An 18,869-nucleotide genomic window follows, 5' to 3' on the forward strand; every position below is an offset into this window, starting at 1 on the left:
ATAGCCAGAGCAGTGTCTCAAGCCACAGCGACTGGCTGTTGCTTCTCTTCATTTTTGCCTTCTTTTTTTTCTTAATGAATTGTTGAAATTCGCAAATCCATGTGACCTGCACAATTTTTGCTTTCTTCATTACTGATTTGCTGTGGGTTCCTATGTTATTGTTATTACCAAAACTTTTCGCAGTAATTATTTTCTTAACATATGTCTCACTGCCATCGTTGTGCAAATATTTCCTCAAATAACGTTTTGTGCACTCATTCTGTTCCTACAGTATAGGTGCCTAGTCGCTCATAGAATATCTCGTTTTTACCACCAGACCTGTGGCAATCTTGATGCAATGTCACAAGTGCAGTTCAACTTCAATCGTACTGCCAAACCATACAACAAGGCAATTCCTTCTGATTAACTTTCTCAATAGAGATTTCGCATTGTCACGCTACACTATTTTTCGTGTACCATCACTCCAATTTCTTACCTGCATCTGCGCAAGAAGGCACGCGACCTCTCATGGCCATCAGTCATGTGTGGGATGTACTGGTTCCATAAGGTCGCCGAGGCCAAGTAATGTTGTTCTTGGCGATATTGCATAGGAGGCAAACCCGCGGGGAAGGCCGAACGCTTGTGGCTTCTCACCTGTCAAGTAAATGCTGAAGCATCTCACACGAGCAAGAACTTCGCAAACTCCACTACAGTGTATGCGCTGGTTTGTTCCATCTATAATGAACAGGAACACAGCCCAGGAACAAGCAAGATCGCAAACTCTGTGTGCGAGACAGTGCTCAAAATGAACCAGTGCTCTTCGCTGCGGGCCTCTCTAGATTCACGGCCCACGTCCAATAAACATCTTTTCAAGTAGCCGATGTAATGCGGTCACCACAAGGCCTGCACCCTGGATCTGGGATCCCGCACGTGCAGTCGATCATGCCAGCCGATGCGCCCCATGCAGCAGACGCCACCACCACCGGCCGTCCTTAGCTCCGGCGCGCCTCGCCAAAGAGACCCCACTGTGTTCAGCGACAAAGACAACCATGACCACGTCGTCGAAGACTGGCTCACGTGGTACGAGAGGGTGAGCACGCACAGTCGATGGGATGACACCATGAAGCTGAATAATGTGTTCTTTTACTTCTAGGACATGGCAAACTTGCGTATAAAAAAAAAACACGAAATGGACTTTCCCAGCTGAGGCCCTATACCGTAAAACTATTGCAATATGTTTTTATTGCAGTTTCCAGACGTCAACTTTACGTAAGCGCTGACGCCAGCATCGGGCGCTGACTCGCACCGTTGTCTGAACGGGCCAATGAAACGTTCTCCTCGTTCAAAGGAGGTTACTTCTGTTTGCTTTCAAATCGAATAACATTGTCTCGCTTGACAGATTTGTGTTATCTAATTGCCTGACCAGAGGCGAGGAGCGTGCAGATGAGGAGAGGGTTTCAGGTAAGGTGGGGATAGCGCAGTGAAAGTAACTAACCTAATGAGGAGGGTGGTGCCAGCGCCTGCGATTGGCCCACTTCTTCTTGCTTAGCTTTCGGTGTCTGATCGAAAGTCACGTTTCCATGCAACGGAAGGGTAAAAATGCAGCTAAATTGGATCCTCAGCAGAAAAAATGGCATAGCGTTGTCGTGTTTGCGCTGAAAGGGGTCGACACAGTCATACTGCTTTGCAAATTTTTTTTATTATACACAAATAAATTCATTGTCCCCGGCAGCTGCAAGTAGCCACTGCCAAAGCGAGTGGCGAGCAGCCGTCTTCTATTCATTTTGGAACACTGCAGTCACCGGCTATTCCAAAAAAAAAAAAACTCCAATTTTGTTCGGCGTAATAATGCATCTATAACGCGTACACGTCAGTTTGACGCGGTGAGTTTGTGACGTCGCGGGACAGACAGGCGATGTAGGCGCTGCTCGATAACATTTGACCACTTGCGAAGGGGTGATGGTGAAAAAAAGGTGTACAATCGAAAATATTTTTCCTTTGTTCAGTCTAATTACGCATAATCGGCGTTTACAGGTCATATCAGATGAGGAGCGTTGGCGGTTTTCCTTACGTAGTATTACAGACAGGCCCATAAAAAAATTTGACCAATCGTGGAGAGCTGATTCCAAAATTGGAACACGAAAGTTGATCGCGCGCAATATCCCGATGTCATCGTCATCGCCTTACATCGCCATTTTGCAGATTGTTCTACCCTTGCGGCATCCGAGCGCAATGCTTTGCGCAAATCTAAATCACATCACGTGATAGTCACAAGGTGACTATCATTGAGTCACTAGGATTTCCATCTTCGTAAGTGCGTTGCTTGTGGTTTTGATAACTTCTCAAGTAACCTTGCTCGAACTTCACGAAAACACTATCGACAGGTACACATTGTACAAGCGTGTTAATATCACTTATTAGTCCCCGGTTTTGTTTCAAAGGGGCTTCGAAGTGTCCGACGTGTGAAGCGTAGTTACTAATGATGATTGTGCCTCCATAGAAGGAAGCATGTCATGGCGTCCAGACGTGCATGCAAACACCGAAGCATAGAAGGGTCAAGCCTTGAAATGTCGCAGAATAAAGTAAGAGGTCATAGTCTCATTTTCTCGCATTGCTTTTTTCTTTATTATTATTCGCCGCTCCTCACGCCGCGATTAAGCTTCATCACTGTTTGAGCAGCAGCTGGAAGTCATAGTCGCTTAGATGTCGTTTCGGTTTTTTTTTTCATTTTTTTTATTCGATGACTCTCCTCCGAGTTACATCTGCAGACAATAAAAACAACATCGTTAGAACAGAGATCAGGTGTGTTGTTTACCGTGCGATAAAATATGTCTTTCACCCCACAAAACCCCACATATAATTGTGTATAGCCTAGGGACACGTTTGAGCGGAAAAACCTTTTGATAATTATTTACTACATCAGATATTTTGAACTATTAAATCTAATTGAAGCAAGACGCCAGTTGAGTGGCTTAGCCGGCGCAGAACTCGTCATTAGGAACTATTCTTCAAGTAGCTCACAGTAACATGCTGAATGGACAGAATACAAAACAGACACAGACGGGCGTGTCCGTCCAGCATTGGGCGCTAAGTTACCCTATAAGGATTGTAGCTGGGTAGCTTGCAAGACGAATTCACCTGAAATGAATTTCCAGGATGACACCAATTTCTAGATATTATTTCCCAAAGTGTGCGACTAAATACATGGGCATTCCATGTACTTTTCTGCCTCAGTCTATAAAACAATGTGTTGTTAAAAAAAAAAGTAAATGGAGCAACAGTGCATTTTTACGGCGAGTTTGACGGCACATATCTCCAAACTGCTGGTACCCTAGAAATTTATGCCAAGTGGACACGCCTCTAAAACTGGCCGGCTACAATTCCTAAATTGCCATATGTGCCGTACATATGAAATAATTAGCGTAATTAGTGAATTTCAGTTAATTCCTTGAATATGTTTTTCCATTCCTCACGCAATGTCAACCTCTCTGAATAATCCAGCTGAAAAACTAGAATTACGGTACCTGCAACAAGGAATTTTTAAAAATTGCGTGAAAGGTTTAAAAAAATTATCACCCCTGAGTTAGAATGCAAGAGCGACGAGCCCAAGAGTCCATTCTGCTGTTGTGAAAGTCGGTGTGTAGGTTACCGATTTATATTTCTTTGGCGCAAGGTGAAAAACAATAAAACAGAAAGAGATTACGCACACATGCACAGCTGCAAACCACCAGTTATGTTTAATGGCGAAATTATTTCATGACAGAAGCTTTAGTCAAATATTTCTATCCCTGTTTCTTTCTTTCTTTAAATTTAGTTGCGTTGTCCCAAGAACAACATCGCGTGGCTTTACGTTCAAGTCATTGCGCTGCCATCTGGTGCAACACCTGCCTTCGATCGTCTTATTTCCTTTTATTTCTGTGTTGTTGTTTTTTATTGCGTGCTCACCTTTTCCCCAGTGTTTCCCCATGCGTGCACGTGCGACGCTACTTGCTGCATCTTCCGCAGCCGCATCGTCCCGAGCCGCACTGGCAGGACGATGTGCAGCGGCAGTTTGGGTCTGCGGGTAAAAAAAAGGCAAGAGAACACGTTACGGCACGAACGAGTTCTGTCAACGTTAACTGGAGACGCTCCCGATGTGAGCGCTATCGACTAGATAAAATGTCCAGCAAACATAAAATCGAGAATCGGGCACTATAGCAAAAAAAAAAAAAAAAAACGGCCACGTAGAAGTCTAGAACAATTATCTATATGCGAGATAACCAGAGGCCGAATATACAAAGCTCTTCGTCCCTAAGTTCTGTTTTTCGTTGGCTGATCGCCTTCGCTAATATTTCCTACATCGTTATTGGCTGGCGCGAACGCTTTTAGCATAAGAACGTTTTGTGAATACAGGCCCTGATTACTGACGAGCCATAGACATGATTGAAGGAAATTTCTCCGACGAGATCTCGAGACAGAGCTTCTTCACACGTGACGTCATATATTTTTGCACAGACAACATGTATTATAAGGGCGTACTTCGCACGAGAAATGTCTCTACAGTGAGTGCTTACGAATTTGTTTTATTACTTTGTGTTGTCTTTGTTTTTTTAAGTTTTCGCCTCGCCTGGCCCGTCGCGACGTTACTGCTCCTACGTCCTAGTATGATCGTTGCGCTTGGAAAACCGGCTCTTAATTATCCTCCCCACTATATAATGCCCCCTTGCGCCTTCTTCAGCGTCATAATTCTGCTCTCTGAGTTTGTGGCCCGTGAGTCAGACTGACTGCCCGGCGAAGAATTTCAATTGTTATAGTACGAAAACAGTCTCAGTGGTATGTCGCCTGAATCGATGAGGCGACATGCCACTAATCAATCAGTCAATCGAATGTATTTGTACGTTCGGGTCAAGAGTGTATTTTTATACATCGACCAGTCCTCATTGACAACGCTCAACCACCTTTCTTAATCAAGCTCTAAAAGGACAAACGTATCTGAGCTCCGTTAGTAACCTACCTTTCTACTGTTTACCAAAAAAAATAATGCCGCTCTTACTGTGAGAAGAGGCCTGCTAAGATAGAAAAAACGCAAAAAATGAAAGGTGTGTGGCCACACCAACTTTACGCTCGCACTTCAGCTGTTTGCGACGCCATAAATTTCGACTGCTTGTGCATAGGCCTAGCTAAATATATATGTTCGGTTAAGGTGGACTACATTGTATTCTAATTGAGCACAACATTTAACTTGGCAAGTTCCAAGAACATTTACTAAGCCCACAAGCACCCAAATACAAAAAAAAAGATACATTGAAATACCGCTTGTGATCTGACGCAATGACGCTGGGGTTTAGGCGTGATATTGAAAAAAAAGAAAGGGCGCTTCAACCGACATTTTCGAATAATGAACATATTACGGCAAATTTATATAAAACCTAATTATCATACTCTAATTATAATACTCTATCAGTCGGAGCGTTTCCCTTTACATATCCCTTTAATATCACCGGTTAGAACAGTTCTTGGCACCTATACTCCATCTCACAAGTCGTTTGCAGCACTGCCGAAGGTGCAAGGCGTACACAGGCAATTTCCTAACGCCGCGAAATATAGTTCCGCACGTAACTGTCTCATTATTGGCAGAATTAGCGAGTTTTGTTTTCGCTTGGTATATGATGCGTTACAGCAATAGATGACATGATAGGGCCTTTGCGTATGATAATCGCATACTTCGAATTTAGCAGCCGCTAAGCAGACGACACGGCGCGGATGAACACATCTCAAGGGACATTCGACCATTTCAGTGGCTATGGAGTCCTGCAGACTACACAGCGCTGCAAACGACTAGTGAGATTGAGTATAAAACTTAAAAGCACGCGGGCGGTATATGCTCGCCGATGTTAGGATGCCTCCGTTTCAGTACATTCAGAGCTATACTAGCCACCAATAAGACTATACACGTAGTTCCTTAAAACATAGATTCTCCGCGTTTTCTAACCTTAGAGTTTTCAAAGCTACTCAACCTTTGACTGGCACATGCGAGTAGTATTTACACTCCTGTAAATGCACTAGCCGAATTTCGCGCCACCTGATGAACGAATCGACGAATCTCCGCAAGTAAAACCTACTCTTTAAGAAAACGAGCAAAATTTTGGGCCGCAAATTATCGTGGTTTTCTCACTCTATGTTATTTTCGCATCGCATGTCGTCTCGAGTGGCCCATTCCGGTTTTAAGTTTAGGAGCATGGTTCCGTAGTACTCAAAAAGCAAACTGTAATAAGAATTATTTATTGAGTAAGCCGGAAAAAAATCTAAAATAGGCCATTTTAGGGCAAGCTATTCTAAAGTCCCAAACATGATCCAGGAAGAAAGGGAATACTAATAGCGCATAAAGCCAAACAACGTGAAGCCATAAGAGCGGTTTCATGAACACGGTCCCTGGCTTACTCGATTGTATACAAAAAATTAGTGACGAGGTGACGCAGTCTTACCACCACACTTGCAAGGTCCGTCCATGTCTATAGCTCTGGTGCAAAGTATGCTTGTAGAAGGGCGCTGCTCCACCGATCGTCTACAGACGTGAGAATCACATCGGCAGCGGAGAGCCCTTATTTATACTGTGACGCCTTTTGTTTTTCAAGAGGGAAAGGGTGCGCCCGTCGGTTGCCGTGCGCAAAGCCAACCCTGATTGGTTTTCTGCTCTCTTCGTTGTGTTTGTTGCCGTCCGCGCCGCCCAACCACAGGCGTCGTCTGCTAAGCCCAGATGAGCGCGCATTCGGGCCGTCCTGGCACAGCGCCTCCTACACGCACGTGTTATATCGTTGCGCGCTTGAAAGAAAGCACAACTCTAGAAATAAGAAGTAATAATCAAGCGAGCGCAATGGCGGTGGCCGCCGGCAAGTAAACATCCGCGGTATAAGAGGGTTGGGTTCGGGGAAGCCGGTGGTGCGCTGAAATGAATTACAATTCGGCAAAAACAGTCGCTATCAAACTTGCTGCAGGGAAAAAAATGAATAAGAACGGTCTTGAAGCCGGGGCACGGTTTTCGTGGAAGCCGTTGTCCTGTACGCCACGGTCTTGCCAGGGCGACGATGAAAAAAAATACATCTTTTTTTTTTCTTTGAGTCTTTCATTCGTTTCGTTGAACGAACTAACCAGACGAAGGCGAGAAGACAAACGACGCTCCTAAAGTGACTCGAGGCGGGGTTCGTCGACACACTCCATCGGGCGTGCGTCGAGAAGGTCAGTGTGGAGCCCTCACCCACTCTCGTATACCGTACCATCGCAAGAACAAGCATCCCATCCTATTTCTCGGAGACCTGCAAGCCGTGCATTGGTGGCTCTGAAACGTACGTCTGTGCGCTCTGATCACGCTTACTTCGATCGCTTATTGTTGCACATCTTTCAGCGAGCTTTCGGTAATATATGAAATTAACGAACGAACGGCGTTCTTACGAATAAATGATTCGGCTGCCGTGTGTTTACAGTACGGTCGGATTTCTGCGGTTGCTGCTGTAATCTATAGGATCGCTTGTAAATGCGGGGGCTAGCATTTCGATGAATGCAGTTGCAAAGGGCGCCGAGCCCTACATCCCACTCCGTACTTAGCGAAAACTCCTAATTTGCGCTCAAGTAAGTACCTTGACAAAAGAGAGTGTAAGAGTGGGGTTGAAGATTAAAATGCAGAAAACAAAGATAATGGTCAATAGCCTGGCAAATGAACAAGAGTTCAGGATCGCCAGTCAGCCTCTGGAGTATGGGAAGGAATACGTTTACCTAGATCAATTACTGTCAGGAGACCTTGATCATGAGAAGGAAATTTATTATCATTACCTTCACCACCATGACTTGAAATGCCGCAGCTGCAACGTCATCGACGCCGCATACAGTTTGAGAGCGTAACTTCGGTAAAGGAAAGTTCCTGTAATTTTGTTGAGGTTTAGGATTGCTCAACGAAGGAGCAACCTTTATTAATATTATGCCAATGACCACGTATTATGTGCCGGAATAAATGGCAATAGTGTTTTGAATGAATTCATTTGTGCATTCCAATTTAATGCCTAAGCCTTAGCGTTCATTACCCTTTATTACAGTTCCTTACCCTTCCCGACCTTCCAAGGTGAAGGTCGACGAGAGCACGTTGTGTCAGGCAAGCAGCTAGGTTGCATGCGCAGGAGATTGTCGGAGCTTCCGGCAATTCTTGCAGCCCCGAAATCTCTGGGGGTCACCTGGTGCGCTCGAAAGCCGATATCGAGGGAGGTGTCGTCCACGTTAGCGATTCTCTTTATCTGTGCGACTGCATACGTTCGAGAGCGCCAAAAGTACGCCGGCTAAAAAGAATAGTTCCGGACGCCGATCACGACCGGTCTGTTATTTACGCTGTTTCAGTTCTTCGCACGTCACTAGAGATACTGCTTGTTCTGGTGGGGTCTGACAGTGGTAATCTCGATCGCTAATCAGGGTAGTTAAAACGTAAGCGGACAAGCAAGTTCGTAAGTGCAGCGTACAGTAAACGTACAACGCTCCGCGCGCGTTCAGCCAACTTGCACGCTTCTTTCATCTGTCCGTATCCGTATTTGGTGGCTGCAGCATAAACACATTGCAAGTCAAACGAGTTCAAGAAAACTCGTTCAGCGACAGGGACCCGGTCTCGGTGGGATTGAGTGTGCGTATGCCATTCAAGATGGCGATGCCGATGATTACATCAAACGCAGTGGCGCATACCCAATTAGCGGGATCGTCTAAGAATCGACAAAACGCGCCCTGGCTGGATTTGTTTTAAGGAAAAGGTTCTCATTGAAATCACCAGAGCATGCTGTCTTCAATCGATTGTGGTTCTACCTACATCTGCTTTTCAAAAAGATATTTGAGGATGGTGAGCTCGTACTTCGCTTGTTCCAGTGCACTACCTCTCCAGGCTTGGAGTGGCGCCTAACACCGGAAAAAGATGCCGAGAGCGAGTGCGGCTATACTAATCCATGTACAACCAAGTTAGGAAGACCCATTAAGCTTTAACAAATACACTTCTTCACCAGAACATGAATTGGCCTCCCAGGTGCAGTATTCGTCCACTACCTCTCTCATGATTGCTGCAATTATTAACCCATGGTCCTCAGTCCCCAGCAGCTGCGGAGCACCTGACCAAGGCGGCGGTCAGACCTGTAAGGCAGCAGAGGGTTCTAAGAATCCCCTGGATCCGGACAAGCCGCCAATGGAAACTGACTCTCTGAAACTTTAACACCCGAACTCTGTCGAGTGAGGCTACTTAAGCTCTCCCAAGTAACAAATGACCTAGTATAGAAAGGACAAAGAATGAAAGTGTCCAACTCAAGATATAAGATAGAATTCGCGGAACTGTCAAAACTGATGAACAAGACGAAAATAAGGGATATTCGAAATTATAAAGGAAGAAAGACTTAGGAAGCCGTAAAAAATGGATGCAGCCTGAAATCAGTGAGATGAAAACTTGGCATAGGACAAACCAAGATGTATCTACTGAAAATAAGCAGGGTAATATGATCAGCAATCTCGAAGGCATAGTAAAAGCAGCAAAATAATTCTATACTGACCTGTACAGTAGCCAGAGGAGCTACGATGCCTCCATTCGAAGCCGTAATGAACAGGTTGCAGAGGCTCCTCCTATAGCTAGCGATGAGGTCAGAAGGGCCTTGTAAGGCATGAAACGGAGAAAAGCGGCAGGAGAAGATAGAATAACAGTTGACTTAATCAAATCTGGAGGAGATATAATGACTGAAAAACTGACGGCTCTCTATACAAAGTGTCTCACGACTTCAAGAGTCCCAGAGAACTGGAATATAAACATTTTACTAATCCACAAAAAGGGAGACGTTAAAGAACTGAAAAATTATAGGCCCATTAGCGTACTCCCAGTCTTATATAAAATATTCACCATGATAATTTGCAATAGAATAAGGGCAACACTGGACTTCAGTCAACCAAGGCAAAAGGCTGGCTTCAGGAAGGGATATTCTACAATGGATCACATCCATGTCATTAATCAGGCAATCGAGAAACCCGCAGAGTACAATCTGCCTCTGCATATGGCTCTCATAGATTACGAAAAGGCCGATTTCACGATGACGAAATTCGCTGGAGATACCAGCATAGAGGCATTATGTAACTAAGGAGTACAGCCCGCTTACGTAAATATCTTGAAAAATATTTACAGAGATTCGACAGCTACCTTAATTCTACACAAGTAGGAAGTTACCTATAAAGAAAGGGGTCAGACAGGGAGACACAATTTCTCCAATACTATTCACTGCGTGCTTGCTACAAGTATTCGAGCTATTAAACTGGGAAGGCTGAGGAGTAAGGATCGACGGTGAATATCTCAGCAACCTTTGGTTTTCAGACGAGATTGTTCTGTTTAGCGACACTGGAGACGAGCTACAGCAAATGATTGAGTAGTTTAACAAAGAGAGAGTGTGATAGTGGGGTTCAGTATTAATATGCGGAAGACAAAGATAATCATGAATAGCCGAGCAAGGGAACAAGAGTTGAGGATCGCCAGTCAGCCTCTAGAGTGTGTGAAGGTGTACGTTTAGCTAGGTCAATTAATCACAAGGAACCCTGACCGTGAGAAGGAAATTCACAAAAGAATAAAAATGGGTTGGAGCGCATACGGCAGACCTGTCAGCTCCTCATTGGAAGCTTACCATTATCATTGAAAATGAAGGTGTACAACCAGTGCATTTTACCGCTGCTGACATACGGGGCAGAAACTTGGAGACTGGCAAAGAAGCTTGAGAACAAGTTAAAGAGCGCGCAAAGGGCGATGGAATGAAGAATGCTAAGCATAACGTTAAGAGACAGAAAGAGAGCGGTTTGGATCAGAGAGCACATGGGTATAGCCGATATTCTAGTTGACATTAAGAGAAAAAAATGTAGCTGGGCTGGTCGTGTAATGCGCAGGTTACATAACCGTTGGATCATTAGGGTGACAGAATGGGTACCAAGAGAAGGGAAGCGCAGTAAAGGACGGCAGAAAACTAGGTGGTAGACAAAATGACGAAATTTGTGGGTGCTAGTTGGAATCGGTTGGCGCAAGACAGGGGTAATTGGACATCGCAGGGGGAGGCCTTCGTCCTGCAGTGCACATAAAATTGGATGATGGTGATGATTATGATGATGATGATGATGATGATGATGATGATGTATTGTTGTTATTTTAATAGTCTAGCTCTATTCATCAAAATAAACAATGGCCCATTGCCTCTCTAAGAGGACCAGAACTGTACTTACAAAGCTTTTAGTTCGTAAGCGCTGTTCGCCTTTGGCCAAGCCGCCTTCAGTCAAAATATTTTCAATGTTGCGTTTGGCTGGCAGATGCTTTACGAATTTCTAACGTGAGAACTTTTTTTAATACAAATACGAATCCAGGTCTGTGCGGAAGCGTAAAATAGGAAAGGGAGCCTTCGGATATATGCTCGGTGAGCACCTATAAGGGTGACGAAATATAAAAGTGGGGGCGAGAGCAATTCGATTTGTCGTTGTGGATGTGTCGAATTAGAGAGCTATCATTTATAGTGACAGAGGCTACAAATCACCGACGTAGGTGCCGGCGAGGAACTGCGCCGTCGCTGCAGTAGCGGTGACAGCGGCATTCACGCTACTTGCGACGTTAGTGCACCCACTTGCGCACTTAAGACGCGCCCGCACGCCGCGAACGCGAAGTGGGACTGCGTCCGCGCAAACGCGGTAACCTCGCAGCCTCCGCCAACTCGAGCTGGGGTTCATACGTTGGCTCCAGCGCATCCCGAAGGGCGCCAGCGCGGACGGGGTCGGCATCAATCTACCGCGAGGCGTGGTGACGTAACGCCCGCACAGTCCGCTCGCTGCAGTGCGACCGCGGCGTGCCGGGCGGGGGACGCCCTTGGACGAACACCAACGCGGCTCGTGCGACGAATCGGGAATTAAGTCGGCTCTCGCTGCGGGAAGCGGCTCCGCCGAGCCGACGAGTACACCAGACAGCGGCGCAGCATAGAATGGGCGCAGTGCGCATCCTTGCCACCTCTTTGCGGGCAATGGCGTAAGGGCGAGAAGTGGACATTAATTTCGGCTCAACGCGGCACGCACATTCAACTGCGCATTCCTTCTGTGACCGTTCGCATTCTGCTCTCTCTCTCTATCTCCTACACTGCCCCCTTCCCACCCCACTGCAGAGTAGAAAGAAACAAGCAAGCAACTCGTGCTTGCAGTGCCACGTTTACACTGCTGCGGATGCGGTACCTGGAGAGAGGTGCTTGCGCAGTGCGGCGTCACAAGCGCGGAGACCATTTAAAAATTCGTTTCACTGAGCCACGCATAGGAACGCTTCCACAGAATGAAATTTCCAGCGCTCTGCGCGCCTCAAGTCTCTCGAGCTGCTGTTTTCTTTTCTCGCTGTTGCTTCTTCCTAATTTTATCTTGCCTCAGTGGAAACAAGCAGCCGGCAGCTTTTGCAAGTGCAGATAACGCGAGACCAGATTATGGGAAGAGACCTATCTTTTTTCTAACCCGAAGTAACGAATTATGAGTTAATACGGGGTTTAGCGCCGATTTGATAGTGCCTATAAATGCCTATTTGTCCATTTGTGGCAATTTCTTACCTTGACATCTGAGAATGCTTCAAGAAAAGCCTTTCTTCTTTATAGGGGGGAAGGGCAGGATGAAGGGGGAAGGTATTGATGAGCGATGAGGGGGTTTCCTCTTCGTTTATAATACACTTTCGCTTACTAATTTTTATGACTCCTGGGCCGCTAGCTTGTACGCGTTCGAAAAGCCGAAGTTCAGTTTCGCCTCACGCGCTTGGATTGAATGCCCAGGCCGCGATACCGGCGCGGCCTGGACATTCACCTGAGGCGAAACCAAACGTCGGCTTTTCGAGCCCGTACAAGACAGTGGCTCTAGTAACAAATTGGAAGATGTTGTTCCTTGTGGCAACATATCTCGGAGAAGAAGCGCTCACACTGTGAACGTTAGTTTATCTTGGAAGCGTATGCGAGCGGCCCAGCGTCTCCTAAGGGCTCATCGCAATGCCAAAAAGAAATAGACTACCAATAGCCTCCTTATTCGCCAGTGGCCAGGCGACTCATCATGCTGCACTGCCGAAGAAGGTACCTTGTGCCGCCATCCAAGCGGAATATTCTTGCCGTAGATTAGTATCAGCGTGTGATACTCACCGACTCAAATGCGGCAATGAAACTTTCAAAACAGAACGTCCCTTACGTGCAATTACCGGCGACTGCGATGCTGCGGCGCTACGTACATTGGTCCGCGTTTGCAAACATCTCTTAGGCTAACGTTGTTCATACACGCTTAGTGCATAAAACGAGCCATCGTTTCCGAACAATTACTGGTGCTTATGTGGGCTCTACCATGCCTACAATTCGGCTCCAAGTTCCTCTTTTAGGCTTTTAAAACCAACTCATCAGCGCCTATAAATCCGTTCTCAACCAGTAACTAACGGAAGAATAGTGAAGCGACAGCAAACAACTGAACGCGCTCTGCAGACAAGGAATGTATGCGGGGAACCAGAGGAAATAGAACTCACTGTCTGTCTGTGACTTCTAGCTTCTAGTTATAGGAAACGATTTAAGGAACTCCTGCCAACTATGAACAAAGATAAATTTTATTACTCCTCCTCCTCTTACAACCTTCTATATGCTGCGTGCGCGGTATGGCAAGAAACAAGTACTTCTCTGAACCGTCAAGTTCACGCCACAATACTGTGCTCCCATAGACACATGGAACACGTAATGCTCCTACAGCTTGTTAATGAGCAACTTCCACACCGGAGCAGCTGAGGAACAAGTACACCGTCATTTATTTAACTGTCTACGGAGCAAGGTAGCCTTAACGAAAAAAAAGAATGTTGCTTACCTATCTTGGCGGAGTGCGATTTGGGGTTAACAGTGAAACGGGTGTTGATTGTTCTTCTGCGAACGGCACCACAACAGAGCATGGATACGAAGGCGATGTGACTGAGCAGGTAAAACCCTTCATATTCTAATTAGTCCTGTTTTTTGGCGTGTGTGACCTTGTGCTGTCGTTTTAAACCCTTATTCGCAAATAACGGAAGTACTGCAACTAACTCGTTTTAAACCTCGTTGAGTCCAGTGAAAACAAAACGTAAAATATACGTATATATACGCGAACAATACGACAGGCGACAGACTGTACCAATATCAGGTTCAGTGCGCCATCGATTAAAGTCATTTCTGTTTGTTCATATTTCCGAGCACCTGGCAGAAAAGCAGGCGAAATCGACGATCAAGAACGGCACGTGATGCAATATTCGTTGTCTAAGACTATTTTATATCCTTTAGCACGAAACCATAAGCCTGCCGGCACAAACCGGCACAAATAACTGCGGCCGTCGATTTCCTTTCCAACTTTGGCGTGTGCAGTTATTTTGGTGGCATCCCTCTCATGTTCCGCACTCCTTCGATTCCATGTGCGCTTCTCCGCACGCCCCTGGTCGCATCCTATCGCCGGAAGAGGGGGTAAGCCGAGAGGTGCGTCTGCGTCTGGCGGAAAGAATCGCTGAGGGACGCGCTTTCCCACGCCTGGCCAGACTCGAAAACAATGGAGTGTACGTGTATGCGAGTATACCGGTGCACGCATGCAGCCACGAAAGCAATCCCTGCTTACATGTCTTCGTGCGTAGAACAATAACTGCGTACCATTTCGACGGTTTTGCCGCGCAATTTACACGTCGTTTCGCAAGGATTTCGCCCATATTCCATAAAAATATCTGCAGAAATGATACTGAAGTCTTGTAAAATTACTAAGTTGTACCACTGTGAGCAAAACTTGGAGGACAGAGCGGAATGAAACAAACAATACATTTTTTTTTTCTTGTGCGGCCACATGGCACATCAAGACGGCAAGTTGGGCTAGTTGGTTGGGATTCATAGTAAGGTTCGTTGCAGCGCAACACGAGACGAGGACAAAAGAAGATATAAAACGACGACACGACAACACAGCGCCTTGTCATCGTTTTATACCTTCTTTTGTCCTCGTCTTGTGTAGCGCTGTAACGAACCTTACACATGGCACATAATTGGCCAAACAAGTGCACGAATTTTCTCCTCTGTAGAGTCTGCCTTTAGGCGTAATAAATATGGTGATAAACATGCACGAACAGATTTGTTTGCTGTCGGTAATAGTCCAATAGAGGACGGTAGCCATGTATCCCGCTTTTTATGTCAGGAGGGCGTCCTGGGCAAAGGCCTGTCGCACGAAGGTGGCGAATGCGGGCTTGATGAAGGCGAGGTCAATTCCACCGCAGGTGCGTTACGTTCACATGCTCAATAGGGGCGGTGCAGAACCGACAGGAGGAAACACGCGGATCACGGTATTGCTGCGGCCGCAAGCAGGTCACATCCGATCTAGTGCAACCACGACAGGCAGCTTCTGCTACGTCACCTGCCTTCTGCGAACGCACACAAGTTCATACGCTAAAGGCTAATGCTAGGTCGAGGTGGCCTGCTTACATGCCATTCCAGAAACTTTGCAATGCTTGTTTCGTGCCGAGAAAAACTTAGTTTGCCACAAGATTGCATCTAAAGGGTACGAACACTTTTTTCGGAATTCAAATTTCCCGCCACCCAACTGGAGAAGGGGTGACGTTGCATACGCCATCACCACCCTTTCCTGCCGTCGGTAAGTAAAATGGCGCCCGACAGGCGGCGGTACCGAGCCATATTCTCATTGGTGGCGGCAATGGAAAAGAAACCTGCCATGAGTAACTACTGAAGAGGAAGAAACGAAATCAAGAAAGAAACAATTTATGATAGCTCAAAGGGAAGCTCATTACTTTTCGAAGCGAGATCGAGATGCCTTAGAAAACGCACCTCTAAAGCCAGATATAAGAAGGAAGAAGCATGCGCTTGCTGCGGTAAATCTAGGGAAACGATGGAGCATGTTTTATTAGAATGTGAAAACGTCTGTCCAGCGGTCGATTTAGGCACCACTGGCCTCCTTGAAGCCCTTTGGTTCAGCGAGAGCAGTGGAAAAGTAAACATTTCCACAATAGAGATTACTAAGAGGCGATTGAAGATTGGTGGAAGAAAAGTAAGGAACCGACAAAGAAACGGAGACGTCGAAAAGCAAAGTTCGCAATAGGGTGCCAAAAAATTTGGTTGTGGGAGTTCATAGCAGTTCTTTTTTTCGGTTTTTTTTTTTTAACCTGGGTAGGACATTAAGCAGTATAATAGCAAGAGCTCGGTGGCGCAACCCACCGCCGCGTTCCAAAGGGGGCGCTAATAACATCCATCCATCCATCCATCCATCCATCCATCCATCCAGAGTAGTGGATTCGCCCCATGCAGCTACTTTTTGGTAAAGTGACGTAGACCGTTAGGGCGTCCCGCGACATCGCATGGAAGTTGAATTCTCTGTTACTTGAAGGTTGTGCGAGTTTCGCGAGCCCACAAAACCATCGCAACACTACGCGATAACAAAACTACTGAAACGCGAAAGCGTGGGCGACGCAAGGTTGAGCGGAAACGAAACGTTTCGGCCACACGCGTCCTTGTCAAGGATAATTTCAATGAGTTCTTTTTGTGAAAATGAAATAGGATTGGACAAGTCGCATTTCAATTCATCTTACAATACGAGGATGTTTTTTGCAACGAGTGGTTGAGCACTGGTGACAGAATTTAGCTGAGGCGTGCTTTTGTCATCAGGCAAGTGCTTGAATGTCCCGGGGGAGTCTCTAATCATGCCTGCATTTACCTCACTTTCTCGATTATCAAGGCTCTGTTCGCGACAATATTGACGCCTTTGAGATTCTCTGGCACTAATCTATCACTTTAGCTTCACTTAGTATTTGCCTTTAGTGTCCCTTTAACAACGCTGCTAGTCTAGACAAGGAAAATATTCTTTTTACACCAAGGAAGGGACTTCCCCAACAGCTTTCATGCTACGATAACGATCAGCGTGCGGTGGCGTGATCATATCAAATTAAATGTCGGGCAACGGGTTTTGGAGACCAGAATTTGCTTTGAAACGCAATAATATATTATTGTAGTATAGACGTTATCCTATGTATACCTCATTGGAATGGACGGCAACTTATATGGTGGTTTTTCTAATCAACAATCTTCATTTTTGTTCTGCGTATCTGTTACGCGTATACCTGCGTCCTGCGCTGCAAATGACGTGTAACCGCGTAAGCGCGGTGGTGCTAAGTCAGTACATGGCACGCCAGCAAAACATATTGCACTTGTTTTACTTTGGTCTCGTGAAGAGGTAAACTGTTCTGACACTGTTACAGCTTGTAAGGAATGCCGGCGCCTATCCTCAGTTATTGTTGTTGTTGTTGTTGGCTCATCCTCAATTCTAATAATGTTCAGTATCAATTTCGGCACTTTGTTGTTGTCCAAACTTGCTGACATGTTATTCTATGAATATGGCGTCAAGCAAAAATGCGTATTCTTAGAATAACAACTTGCACTGTGACACGATTTCCGTTTCAGTTCGGTGGGCTCATTGATCAAACATTTTAACATTGAGCTTAGAACTAACTTTAAATGATAAAATTTGCAGTCTGTTCGTATAACACAACCAACAACATTACAGAAAACATATTGAAAAACTGAACGACCGAATTTCCGCAGCTCTAGGAAAATCATGGCACTTTTAAACTAAGTTTGGGTAAAACCAACCTGTGGTAGCTGGCAGCAATTACGAAGCTTGTGCAAGGGCCACACAATGTATTTACTTTAAATTAAATCGTAATTATCGATGACTGCTACATAAAAGTCAGCTTGCTGTATACCTCACTGGAATACACAAGTGATAGGGTACGCAGTTTGTTTCTCCCGTCGCATTTTACCGTATGAAGGCCAGCCAGAAGTTGGAGGCCAGCTATAAGTTTTTGACGCGATAGGGTTAAGGACATCTTACTGCAAAAAATTCTGCGTCGAGCGTCAAACGTCGTTTCGGCAAAAATGGTTTCGAAGCATGCATACCCAACCACGCGGGCCGTCCACGTAGCGCAAGGAAGTTACTGAACTAATTAAATTCCTAAAGGTAAAATACGTCAAAAAATTGTAAAGTACGACTTACACACTACTTCCAGACATGATAGCGTCGGATTGTAATTTCAATATGCGACAAAACGTAGTACTGTTACGGGGAACCTCAAAAAACTCAGATGTATAAAAGCTCAATTGGTAGAGCATCGCACGCGAAGTGCGAAGGTTGTCGAATCGTTCCCCGCCTGCGACAAGTTATTTTTTAATCCACTTTCATTTCCATTAATTTATCGTTTCTTTATTTCATTTATTAAGCACAAGTAATTTCCCCTATGCTGTCCTCGGTGTCAGTGTTTGTTGGCTTCTTATGATATGACTAATAAAAATTGGGCCCCTCGGTTAACCCCCTTTCTTCTCGTTTATTACATAACGAGGGTTTCGAATCCGGCAACATTGATGCCTTCAGGTAGCATGTGCGGGTTTATTGACCGGTTGCCGTCACCCAAAAAATGATCACGTTCTCGGGACGCCTGCGGCAGAAATGATGTCCCACGTTCGCCGCCAAGGTCTGTGAGTGGTGGCGCTGGCTAACACTCCCAGGGTTCTACTAGGAAACATAAAACACCCAAGAAAGTGGATGGGGAAACGGCGCCGCGGTAGCTCAATTCGTAGAGCATCGCACGCGAAATGCGAAGGTTGTGGGATCGTTCCCCACCTGCGGCGTTCGTCATCAGCGTTTCCCGGTAAACGTTACGGTTACTTTAGCTGCAGTTGCCGGTAAGCGTGAGAAGCAGTCAGGGATCTTTGAATGTTATCGCGTTGAGCTCTCAAGAGAGGAAGCCTTAGCTCGAGTGCTCCTATCTGAATACATGTAAAAGGAGAATTGGTATTTCTCGGCAACCACTGCACTAAATTTGGCGACGTTGGTTG

The 18,869-nt window shown here is 45.8% G+C and overlaps 1 long non-coding RNA gene across 1 annotated transcript; it reads right to left on the minus strand.

The window, feature by feature from the left end:
• Positions 1-2,580: 2,580 nt before the first annotated feature.
• Positions 2,581-6,540, minus strand: LOC126539321 (uncharacterized). Its single transcript, XR_007601281.3, has 3 exons — positions 6,444-6,540; positions 3,925-4,036; positions 2,581-2,741 (listed from the first exon to the last, which is right to left on the minus strand). It is a non-coding gene; the product is annotated as an uncharacterized lncRNA (long non-coding RNA).
• Between the last annotated feature and the right edge of the window lie 12,329 nt (positions 6,541-18,869).

Source organism: Dermacentor andersoni, chromosome 3 (genome assembly GCF_023375885.2).
Source record: "Dermacentor andersoni chromosome 3, qqDerAnde1_hic_scaffold, whole genome shotgun sequence".
Lineage (NCBI taxonomy): Eukaryota > Metazoa > Arthropoda > Arachnida > Ixodida > Ixodidae > Dermacentor > Dermacentor andersoni.